Raw genomic sequence first — 13,298 nt, 5'->3', positions numbered from 1 at the left:
TTGACCGCCTTTGACGGTTTTTGTAGTATTAGAAGAAATCAAACCGCACCCTGATTCCGTCTCAGAGAGAAGCCTCAGTCTGGGTGCAGAAGCTGAATAAATTCCCCCTTGGCCGCTGGCAGCGCAGGTTCCAAGTTGCAGACCCTGGGGGCGCAGGATCTTTTGCTCGTCCCCAAATGATCATCTCAGGCTGATTTCATGGGTGATCAGAGTTCTTTGGTAGGTAATCAGCTCACTTTGGGGTACCAGCTGAAAAGGCGCCTCTTCGTACTACCTCACCATCTTGCCCCCCCTTTGAACTGAATTTAACCCTAGCTTGTGTTTACAATTCCATCCTCACCCTACTGGTCCTGAAGTCCTCTGGATAGTGAATTCTGGAGACAAAACACAGCATTCTGCCCTCCCCATAGAAGGAAGTGGTGCCTGGTAAGACTGCCAAAAACCCACAGGAGTATCATCTGCTTGGCTCTCACGGATCCCCGATTTTTAGGCTGCCCTGGCCACTAGTGCTGTGTCTGACAGACCCTGAACCCGACCTTGTGTCAGCCACCCAGAGATCACGGCCCATATCCAGCATGTGAGACAGGCCATGGCCCAGTCCGTCCTCACTACCCATCCTTGCTATTCAGGCATCTGTCTCCAGACCATTGTTGGAATCCCTCCAATGGGGGAACCTGAAGCCCAAGAGGGAACTGCTCCTTCCCCATAGCAGGAAACTTAGCTGTTGGGAAATGCGTCCAACCCTCAGAGATTGAGCCAGCTACATGGGCAATGAGACCATTCCCACTCCTGAAGGGTGTTTTGGGAACAAACAGGCATTGTGACCCTCAGCCTGAGCATGCTTTCAAACAAGCCCTCTCAGTTGCACCACCAGGATTCCACATTGCAGGCCTGGTATGCCCCTAGGCCCAAATCCTAACTATTGGTGGGAATTTCCTGGTGCCCCGACCCAGAGCCCATCTCTCGAATCCCTGTTCTTGGGCACCCCTAAGACGAAAACAGCACTCTTCCCATTCACCGAAAAAGCCACCAAACAATGGGGATCCTCCAGGATCCTTAGAGAGGAAAAATCTCCCATGGACCCATGAGGCAACACCTCCATTCCAAGGTCATCCTGGACACACAATGCTGATAGAAAGGTCTGTGCTACCGTCATCGAGTCACCCTAGTTACAGTTCCTGACGAGCTGCCCTCCAGGTCGACACATTGGGCTGCGACCACCGTGCCACTAAGCCTAAACCTAGTTTTCCTTTGCAGACTTCTCTCCCAAAACCATGCTTCACATGTCCTCCAGGATGGGGTCTCTGGTGCCACACCACAGAACAGTGCCTGCCATCCCCAAGGAAACTTTGCCTATCACATTTATCCAAACCCTGCAGGTTAGGAGAAACCGCCAAGGCCCCTGATCCCACCGCAATAGTGGAAGCTGCTCTGGATGCAAATGAACATTCTGAAACATCCTGATCACCTACAACCAGGAAGACACCAAAGTCAGTGATCCTGAGTGAGAACAGTGAACCCGACATGCCCCTAGGACATCATTGGAACCCAAGAATAGGTTTTCAGGCATCTATCCTCAGATAGCTGTTCCCTAAAACCAACTTATGATACAACATCTGTTTCCTGAGTCACACAACAGAACATCTCCTGTTCCTAGAAGGAAATTCTCTCCATTCCAATGTGTCCATGGACACAAACCCACATTAGGACCCATCCGCAAGAGAGGCCATTTCAACGCAGCCCCCTCTCTTGCTCCCCCTGAGCCAGGAGATCGAACCTGTCTTTTCACTAGGACACAATTGGAATGCGACACGGGCTGGCCAGGCATATATCCTCAGAACCCTGCCCTGGAGTCTTTCCGTATGGGATGTCCTGGACAATTCCAACATGTCTCAATTTTCCCGCAGAAAGAATCCTTGCGGTTTGAAGCATCTCATAATTCCCATCATGGGAAAACCTCCATGGCCTTGTGATGATGCCCCCCCTTCATGAAGGGACCATCATGGCCAGAAACTCCAACCTAAGCCAACATCTAATCCTCGCCCTGACTTCAGATGCACGAGATCTCGATTCAGCTCTGCAGAGGGTGCCTGCTGTGCTGTCGCTCCAAAACCTATGCCTAGCTTGTGCTCTCAGATTATTGTCCTCACACTCTTGGCCCACAGGACCTCCAGTTTGGGAATTCTGGAGCCACAATGCAGCACTCTGCCTGCCCTCAAAAGGAAAAAAAAAAAAAAAGTTGCCCTGAGGGGCTAGCCAGAAACCCCAAATGAGTATCAACCTGCACACCACTTGACTGTACACCAATTATACAGTCTACTCTGGGCACTGATGCCCTGTCTCACACAGCCTGAGGCTAGACCTCCCGACCCACACCCAGACAGTTGGCCACACACTGAGCACATTCGGACCCCCCATGCCCTGGGTCCTCATCTCCAGCATGTGAGACCGGCCATAGCCCAAGTCTGTCATCTCTACACATCCTTGGAAATAAGGCACCTTTCCCAGCCCTTTGCTGGAAACCCTGCCAATGGGGGTACCTGAAGCACAATAGAGATCTCCTCTTTCCATGGCAGGAAGCCTGGCTGTTGCGATGGGTGTCCAACTCTAAGAGCAAAAGTGGGATCCAGTTGTATGGCCAATAAGAACACGCCCTCTCCTAAGGGCCCCCCTGGGCACAAAAAATGAATGGTGACCCTCAGCCTGCACATGCTTTCAAACAAGCCCTTTCAGTTGCACCACCAGGATCCCATATTGCAGGTCTGGTATGCCTGTAGGCCCAAGTCCTAACGCTTGGTGAGATTTTCCAGGTGCCCAGACCCAGAGCCCATCTCTGGAATCCTTGTTTTGGGTCACACCTATGATCGAAAATAGCACTCTTCCCATCCCGAAAAGCCATCAAACATTTTTTTTAAAGATTTTGTTTATTTATTTGACACACAGAGAGAGAGAGATCACAAGTAGGCAGAGAGGCAGACAGAGAGAGAGGGGGAAGCAGGCTCCCCGCTGAACAGAGAGCCCGATGTGGGGCTCAATCCCAGGACCCTGGGATCATGACCTGAGCCAAAGGCAGGGGCCTAACCCACTGAGCCACCCAGGTGCCCCAAGCCATCAAACTTTTGGGAGCCACCAGGATCCTTAGAGAGGAAAAATCTCCCTTGGACCCATGAGACCACAGCTGCATTCCGAGGCCATCCTGGACACACAATCCAGATATAAAAGCCTGTGCTTCCTTCTTCCAGTTACTCGAATTACTGTTCCTTACGAGTAGCCCTCCAGGTCTATGAATTGCCCTGCAATAACCTCGCCACTAACCCTATCCCGAGTTTGTGATTGCAGACTTCTCTCCTAAAACCATGGCTCACATACCCTCCAGGATGGGGTCTCTGGAGCCACACCACAGGACTGTGCCTGCCATCCCCATGGAAACTGTGCCTGTCACAGTTATCCAAACCTTCCAGAGTAGGTTGAAACATGCAAGGCCCCTGAGGCCACCCCAATATTAGAGGCTACTCTGGTCACAAGTGCGCAGTCTGAAACACCCTGGTCACCTACATCCACGCAGACACCCAAGTCAACTGTCCTGAGTCTGAAGATTCAAACTCTCATGCCCCTGGGACCTCATTGGAACCCTAGATTAGGTTGTCAGGCATCGGTCTTCAGAGGCTTGTTCCTGAATACGAACTTATGATACAACATGTGCTCCCTGAGCCACACAAGACTACATCTCCTCTCTCCAGAAGGAAACCATGCTCTTCAACCTGTGTTGAACCTTCAGGGTAGAAAAAGCCTGGATGGCACCTTAGCCACCAACACACTCTAAGATCTACCTGGTGACAAACCAGCATTGTGACCCATCTGCAAGAGATTCCATGTCAACTCAAGTCCTTGGTACTCTGCCCCAGAGCCACCCTAAAGAACCTGCCATGCTCCTCAGCTTCATTGGGCAATGGAGGTGTGCTTTCCAGGTACCATTGTGGAAGAGCTCTGCTACCCATACTTTTCACATGGGGGACCCTGGATCAAACAAACGAGACTCCACCTGTCCAGTAGAAAAAGCAACCTTGTTGTTTGGAGCATCTCACATGCATCAGCATGGGGAATCCTCCATGGCCTGTTGATGCCACTCCTCCATTTGTCGGTCATCATAGACACAAACTCCAGTGTGAGCAAACATCTGACATCCACCGTTACTCAGGTGCTGGATATTTCGTTTGTTGGCGATCATAGATACAAATTCCATCGTGAGCAGACATCTGACCATTGCCCGTACTTAGGTGCTGGAGATCTCTAAACAATCGCTGCATATTGGAGTGACCATGTGCTCGGCACTGAGCTTAACAGTAGCTTGTGTTTTCAGCCTTCTGTTCTCACACTCCTTGCCTTCAAGCTCTCTACATTGGGAATTTGGGAGCCACAATGCAGCCTTCTGCCTACCCTCCAGAAAATAGAAGTGCCCTATGGGTCTGCGTGAAACCCCACATGAGGATCCACCTGCACGGCCCTCTATGGCAACCCAATATCATAGACCACCCTGTTCACTAATGCTCTGTCTAACACAGCCAAGCCCCGACCTCCTGGCAGCCACCCAGATAGCGGGCCCCATATCTGGCATGTGTGACCGGCCCTGACCTGAGTCCTTCATCTCGACCCAACCTGGGTATTCATGTACATGTCCCAGAATAAAGCTCAAATTCTTGCACATGGGGAACCTGAAGCACAAAAGAATACTCCTACTTCCCCATGGCAGAAAAACTAAATGATGAGATGGTGGTGAAACCCTCAGATTGTGATCCAGGTTCATGGAACAAGAGACAATGCACACTCAGAATGGGCAGCTGGGCACAGACAGGCATTGCGACCCTCACCCTGAGACCCATTTCCAACAGGTCGCTGTGGGAGTTGGACCAGGGCCCCACAGATTGAGCCTGTCATGCCTCTAGGCCCAAATGCTAAGCCTTTGTGGGGTGATCCAGGCACAAGGACCCAGAACTCATCTCTGGAATCCCGGTTTTGACAGGAACCCTGAAACGGTAAACCACGCTCTCTCCTTCCCCCAGTAAGACACCAAACTCATGGGTGACAGGCAGAATCCCCAGAGAGGTAGAAAATCCCATGGACACATGAGGACACCCCACCATTCCGAGGCCATCTTAGACACAATCCAGAAAGAAAAGCCTTTGCTCCTGCCTTCCTGCTGCACGAATTACAAATCCCGAGGAGCTGCCCTCAGGGACTTCAGATCGGGCCTGCCATCACCTCGCCCCTAACTTTTACCAAATTTTGTGTCTGAAGAATTTGGTCCCAGAGGCCTGAACAACATGCCCTCCAGGATGGGGCCACCAGAACCACACTACATCACTGGGCCTGCTCTCCAGAGGAAACTCTGCCATCTCAGTTGCCCAAACCCTCCAAATTAGGAGAAACCTGCAAGGCCCCTTAACCCACACCTATTACATAGGCCGCTCTGGAAAAAAAAAAAATGCACAGTCTGACACAGCCTCAGCAACTACCTCCAGGAAGACACATAGGTCAAAGGCCCTGAGTCCGAAGGTTGAACATGACATGCCCCTACAACCTCATGAGAACCCTAGCCTAGTATTGACCTCTGGGCACAGAGGCCTGTTCTTGCAATCCAACATATGACCCGACATGTGGTCCCTGAGACATTCAAGAGAACCCCTCCTATCCTGAGAAGGAAAGCTGGCTGCTGGCAACTGGGTCTAACCCTCAGGTAGGAGAATCCTGCATAGCTTCAGACCCACCAACACATTCTAATGTCTCCCTGGACACCAAGCAGCATTGTGACTCGTTAGACTGAGAGCATCCTTCAACTTAGATCACTTGGAAATTGGAACCAGAACCAGCGGATCAAGCCTGCCATGTTCCTATGCTGCAATGGTAATGCAAGGAAGGATTCCCAGGCCTCCATTCAGAGAGTTTTGCTGTTGAATATTTTTATATGGGGGACCCTGGAGCCCTCTAAGCGGACTTCCCCTGTCCTGCAGTAGGACATCTTGCTGTTTGGAGCAGCTCAAAAGGTCCTGCTTGGGAAAACCTCCAAGAATTCTTGAGGCTACCCAAGAATTCGTTGACCACCATGAATACAAACTCCAGCATGAGCAGATATCTGACACTTGCCCATACTCAGGTGCTGGAGATCTTGAAACAACCACTGCACATTGGAATGGCCATGTGCTCGGCACTAAGCTTATCCATGGCTTGTGTTTTCAGACTTCTGTCCTCACACTCCTCGCCTGCAAACCCTCCATATTGGGAATTCTGGAGCCTTCTGCCTGCCCACCAGAAAGAAGAAGTGCCCTATGGGTCTCCGCAGAAACCCACATGAGGATGCTCCTGCACGTCCCTCAATGGCACCCCAATATAATAGGCCGACCTCTGCACAAATGGTCTGTCTGACACAGCCCGATCCCCAGACTCCTGTCAGTCACCCAGATAGTGGGCCCCATATCCTGCAGGTGGGTCCAGCCTTGGCCCGAGGCCATCATCTTGAAGCAACATAGGTATTCAGGTATCTGTCCCAGATTTAGCTCAAATTCCTTCCCATAGGGGACCCTGAACCCCAAAGAGTGCTCCTCCATCCCCATGGCAAGAAAACTGAATGTTGAGATTGCTGTCCAACCCTCGGAGTGGGAGCCAAGTGCATGGCCCATGAGACCACGCCTACAAAGGATGGGCAGCTGGGCAGAAACAGGCTTTGTGACCCTCAGAATGAGTCCTCTTTAGAAAGAGCCCCCTTGGAAACTGGACCAGGATCCCACAGAGCAGGCCTGTCATACCCCTAGGCCCAAAACCGAAGTCTTGATTGGGTTTTCCAGGTGCCTGGACCCAGAACCCATCCCTGGAATCCCTGTTTGGACAAGATCCCTGAGATGGAAAACAGTGTTTTCCTCTTCTCCAGAAAGACATCAAACTCTTGGGTGCCAAGCAGCATCCCCAGAGAGGAAGAATATCTCATGGACCCATAAGGTCACCCCTCCATTTTGTGGCCATTCTAGACACACAATCCAGACAGAAAAGCCTGTGATCCTCCCTCACAGCCACCTTAATTTCGAATCCCAAGGAGCTTCCCTCAGGGTCTGTAGATTGGGACTGCCATCACCTTGCTCCTAACTCTTACCCGAGTTTGTGTCTGAAGTCTTTTGTCCTGACCCACATGCCTTCAAGGCTAGGGCCTAGCAAACCACACGACATCACTGGGCCTGCTCTCTCGAGGAAACTCTGCCTGTCTCAGTTTCTCAAAACGTCCAGATTAGGAGAAAACTGCATGGCCCCTGAGTCCACCCCAATTTCATAGGCCGCTCTGGAAAAAATTCACAACCGAACACAGCCTCAGCACCTACCTCCAGGATGACACGCAGGTCAACGGCACTGAGTCCGAAGATTGAACCTGCCATGCCCCTACAACCTCATCAGAACCCTAGCTTAGGTTTTGAGGCCTCTCTCCCCAGAGGCCTGTTCTGGAAAGTCAACATATGGCCCAACCTGTGGTCTGTGAGCCATACAAGAGAACACCTCCTGTCCCAAGAAAGAAACCTGGCTCCTGGTTACTGGGTCTAATCCTCCGGATAGAGAATCCTGCATGGCCTGAGAGCCACCATCACATTCAAGGTCTCCCTGGACACCAATCAGCATTGGGACCTGTTAGACTGAGAACTTCCATCAACGCAGGTCACTTGGAACTTGGAAATAGTGTCATTGGATCAAGACTGCCTTGTTCCTCAGATGCAATGATAACGCGAGATGGGCTTCCCAGGCCTCCATTCAGAGAGCTCTGCCTTCGAGTCTTCCATATGGGGAACCTGGAGCCCTCTAAGCGGACTTCTATCCCACAGTAGGACACCTTGATTTTTTAGAGCAGCTCACAAACTCCACTGTGAGCAGACATCTGACCCTCGCCCAGGTGCTGGAGATCTCAGAACAACTGCTGTACATTGGAACGGACATGTGCTCGGCACTGAGCTTAACCGGAGATTGCGTTTTCAGACTTCTGTCCTCACACTCCTCGCCTGCAAGCCCTCCATCCTGGGTATTCTGGAGCCATAATGCAGCCATCTGCCGGCTCACCAGAAAGAAGAAGTGCCCTTAGGGTCTGCGCAGAAAGCCCATATAAGGATACATTTGCACAGCTCTCAGTGGTGCCCTAATATCATTGGTCACCCTCTACATGAATTCTCTGTCTGACACAGCTTGAGCCCCGACCTCCTGTCAGCCACCCAGACAGCGGACCCCATTTCCTGCAGGTGGGCTGTGCCTTGGCCCGAGGACCTCATCTCAAAGAAACCTGGGTATTCAGGTACCTGTCCCAGAACTTATCTCAAATTCCTGCTCATGGGGGACCCTGAAGCACAAAAAAGTATACCTCCTTCCCCATGGCAGGAAAACTGAGTGTTGACATGGCTGTCCAACCCTCAGAGTGGGAGCCAAGTGCATGGCCCGTGACACTACGTCCACTCAGCATGGGCATCTGGGCACAAACAGGCATTGTGACCCTCAGCCTGAGACCCATTTCCAATAAGCCCCCTTGGGATCTGTACAAGGAGAACATAGAGCAGGCCAGTCATGCCCCTAGTCCCAAATCCTAAGCCTTGTTGGGGTGATCCAGGCTCCCGGACCCAAACCCATCTCTGGAATGCCTGTTTGGACGGGACCCCTGACACGGAAAACTGTGTTCCCCCCATCCCCCAGAAAGACACCAAATTCTTGGGTGCCGGGCAGAATTCCCAGAGAGGTAGAATCTCACATGGACCCATGAGGCCACCCCTCCATTCCGTGGCCATCTTAGACAAACAATCCAGACAGAAAAGCCTGTGATCCTACCTCTCAGCCGTCCGAATTTCATATCCCGAGGAGCTTCCCTCAGGGTCTTCTTATCAGGTCTGCCATCACCTCACCCCTAACTCTTACCCAAGTTTGTGTCTGAAGACTTTGGACCCAAAGTCCTAACCCATATGCCCTCCAGGATGGGGCCACCAGGACCACACCACATCACTGGGCCTGCTTTCCTGAGGAATCTCAGCCCGTCTCAGTTTCCCAAACCCACCAGATTAGGAGAAACCTGCAAGGCCCCTAAGCCCACCCCAATTTGATAGGTCACTCCGGAAAAATTGCACAGCCTGACACAGTCTCAGAACATACCTCCAGGAAGACACACAGGTCAATGGGAAGGGATGAATGGCCTAAGACCATGGCAGGTCCGATGTGCTGGGTGTGCAGCCAGCTGTCTAGGTGTCTGTCAGAATGTCTGGGCTCAGGCTATGTAAGACAAAACATTAATGCTTAGGGTAGCCTATGCAATTGGGGTCTTGCAGAGGCCCAAGCAGGTTGATTTTCATTTGAGGTTTCTGGGCAACGGTATAGACAATTTTTTTTCTGGGGGGTCAGGCACATTGCTTCGTTGTGGCCCCAGATTTCCCAATCAGGAGGGCTTGTGGGCCAGGAGAGTGAGGATGGAAGTCTGAAAACACAAGATAGGATGAGGTTTGGGGCCAAGGGCACCGCAGGCCCACTCTTCAGAGGCTGAATTGAAATCTCCTGCATCTGAAGTCAGGGCGAGGATCAAACGTTGACCGAGGCTGGAGTTAGTGTCCATGATGGCATCTTCATGAAACGGGGGCCTTATGGGGCCAGGAAGTTTTCCCAGGCTGAGTTTGGAGGTTGCTCCAAACCACAAGGTTTCTTTCTGCAGGACAGTCGAGTCATGTTGGGTGGCTCCAGGATGTCCCTACGGAAGGACTGGAGAGCAGTGTTTGAAGGATGGATCCCATCATGCCTCGCATTCCCATTGGCCATTAGGACAAGAGATGTTTGATCTGCTGGCTCTGGGGCAAGCTACCCAGGGGTCTGAATTGAAATGGAATCTCCTGAGGATGCATCGTAATGTGGGTTTTTGTCCATGGGGACCTTGGAATGTGCTAGTGGTTCAGGGTCCCTGCGGAATTCTCCTACCTGAAGGGTTTGATACAGCTCCAATAAGAAAGCTCCCCATGTGGAGAAAAGAGAGGTTCAGTTTGGTGCCTCAGAAAAGCCCCATATGCTGGTCTTTGAAACCAGTCCTCTGAAGAGAGACAACTGGAAACCAAAGCTAAGGTTCAGATTAGGGCCTAGGGGCCTGCCTGTTTCAATCTTATATGTCTGGGGACGCTGTCTGAGTGTCTAAGTGGAGATAGTTGCTTACCTAGTGTCAGAGTGCCCCTCTTAGTCCAGGGCAGACTACACTATCGGGATGGCCTCAGGGTCCTTGGAGGTTTTCCCTAACCTGTAGAGTTGTGGTCAATGGATTGGGCACAGTTTCCTTGGAGTGGACAGGCACAGTTTTTTGGTGTGGCTCCAGAGGCCCTAGCCTGGAGGTTGTGAGGATCCAGGCGGTGGGCACAGAAGTCTGAAAACACAAACTCGGCTTAGGTGTGGCGCCGAGGGAATGGCAGGCCGGATCTACATACTGAAGGGGAGCTCCTTGGCTTATGAAAGAAGGGCGAGTGGAGGCGTTCTCTCAGGCTTTTGTCTCTGAATGTTGTGTCCAGCATAGCCGTGCAATTTAGTGGTGGCCTCTGGGACTATGGACGTGTTTCCTTCTCTGGGGATTTGGCCCAGATCCCAAGAGTTTGGGTTCATTTTGTGGGAAGGGTGGAGTCCTGTTGTCTGGCTCAGGTGTCTCTCCAAGAGAGGGATTCCAGAGCGGAGCCCCAGGTACAGGCGACTGGAAAACTCGAACTCTGGTGAGGATTGAGAGCATAGGGGCTTGGCAAGCCCCATATGGGGGCTCATGGTCCAGGCCCTGAGAGGTCTTACTTCGAAATGTGGCTCACGCTGAGGGTCACAATGCGAGTTTGTGCCCAAGGCGGCACTCAATTTTGGGCATGGCCTCAAGGGCCATGAAAATTTCTCCTACCCTAAAGGTGTGACTCCATGCCAACAGCAAGCTTTAAAGCCATGGGGAAGGAGGAGTTCTGATTTGTGCTTCTGGTACCCAACTGTGTGGGTATTTGATATAATTTCTAGGTTCACATGTCTGAAAATCCAGGTTGGCCTAAGGCCATGGCGTTTCTGATGTGCTGGGTGTGCGGCCAGCTGTCTCATTGTCTGTCAGAACGTCTGGCTTCAGGCTGTGTCAGACAGAGCATTAGTGCCCAGGGCAGCCTATCCAAATGGGGTGCGGTCAAGGCCGAGCAGGTTGATCCTCATTTGGGATTTCTGGAGAGCCCCAAAGGGCAACGTTTTTCTTCTGGTGGACAGGAAGAGGGCTGCATTGTGGATCTGGAATTCCCAGTTTGGATGGCTTTTTGGCCACTAGTGTGAGGAAGGAAGTCTGAAAACACAAGCTAGCATGAGGTTTGGGGCCGAGGGCACGGCAGGCCCACTCTGCAGAGGCTGAATCGAGATCTCCTGCATCTGAGGTCAGGGCGAGTATGAGACGTTGCCTCAGGCTAGAGTTTGTGTCCATGATGGCCTCTTCCTGAAGGGGGTGGGGGCTTCACGAGGCCATGGAGGTTTCCCTACGCTGGGATTTGTGAGCTACTCCAAACCTCAAGGTTTCCTTCTGCAGGACATTCGAGTCCTATTGGATGGTTCCAGGATGCTCCATTCAGAAAGTCTCGAGAGCAAGGGTCTAAGCATGGACGCCTAGAAACGCCACCTCACATTCCCAATGTTTGGTCGGGACAAGGCAGGCTTAATCTGCGGGCTCCTGGGCGAGATACCCAGAGGGCTAAGTTGAAATGGACTCTCCTGAGGATGGGTCATCATGTAGGTTGATGGCCATGGAGACCTTGGAATGTGACAGTGGCTCAGGGACACTGCAGTATACTCGACCCCAAAGGGTTTGACACAGCTCCAAAAAGGAAACTTCCCATGTGGAGATGAGAGGCATTCTGTTTGGTGCCTCAAGAAAGCCCCATATGCTCATCTTCGATCCCAGTCCTTTGAGGAGTGACACCTGGAAAACAAAGCAAGAGTTCAGATTAGGGCCTAGGGCCCTGTCAGGTTCAATCTTCTGTCTCTGTGGACATATGTCTGCATGCCTGCGTAGAGGTAGTTGCTCAGCTTGTTTCAGAATGCCCCTGTTTGTCCAGGGCATCTTACAGTAGTGGGATGTCCTTTGGGACATTGAGGTTTCTCCTATTCTGTAGGGTTGTGACCAATGGAATGGGAAGTTTCCTAGGAGAGAGCAGGCACAGTCCTGTGGTATGGCTCCAGAGAACCCAGCCTGGAGGCTCTGTGTGCCAGGGCTGTGTGAACAAATGTCTGAAAAATCAAACCTGGCTCAGGCTTGGGGCGAAGGTTATGGCTGGCCTGATCTCCAGTTCTTGAGGTGAGCTCCTTTGGATATGAAATGAGGGCGAGTGGGAGGCAGTTGCTCAGGCTTTTGTCTCTGGATGTTGTGTCCACAATGGCCATTTAATGTAGGGGTTGCCTCATGGGCCGTGGAAGAGTCTCCCTTGCTTGGGATTGTCCAAGCTCCCAAGTATTTGTGGTCATTCTGTGGGAAGGGAAGAGTACTGTTTTCTGCCACAGGTTTCCCCCCAGTAGAGGGATTCTAGAGCACAGCAGTGTGTATTGACAACTGGAATACTCGCCATCTGGTTAGGCCTGTGTGCCTATGGGCATGACAAGCCCCATATGAGGGCTTTTGGTCCAGTCACTGAGAGGCGTTACTTGAACAAGGGATTCACGCTGAGGGTCACAATGCGTGTTTGTGCCCAAAGCGGCCCTCAAGCGTGGGTGTGGCCTCATGGACTATCCAGGTTTCTCCTACAGTGAATGTTTGACTCACTGCCAACAGCAAGGTTTCTTGCCATGGGGAAGGAGGAGTTCTGACTTGTGCATCAGGCTCCCCTCTGTGTAGGGATTGGAGATAAAGTCTAGGTTCCGATCCCTGAAAACCCAGGTTGGGAAGGGATGATGGCCTAAGGCCGTGGCAGGTCCAATGTGCTGTGTGTGCATCCAACTGTCTCGGTGTCTGTTGGAAGGTCTGGGCTCAGGTTATGTAAGACAGAGCATTAGTGCTTAGGGTAGCCTATGCAGTTGGGGTGTTACCGAGAGCCTAGCAGTTTGATCCTCATTTGGGGTTTCCGGGCAATGGTATAGACAATGTTTTTCTTCTGGGGGGCAGGCAGAGTGCTTCGTTGTGGCCCCAGAATTCCCAAGCGGGAGGGCTTTTGGGCCAGGAGTGTGAGGACGGAAGTCTGAAAACACAAGCTAGGGTGAGGTTTGGGGCCAAGGGTGCAACAGGCCCTATCTTCAGAGGCTGAATCGGGATCTCCTGCATCTGAAGTCAG

The sequence above is a fragment of the Neovison vison genome, chromosome 7 (genome assembly GCF_020171115.1).
Source record: "Neovison vison isolate M4711 chromosome 7, ASM_NN_V1, whole genome shotgun sequence".
Classification (NCBI taxonomy): Eukaryota; Metazoa; Chordata; class Mammalia; order Carnivora; family Mustelidae; genus Neogale; species Neogale vison.
Note: the sequence above shows the minus strand (reverse complement) of the source record.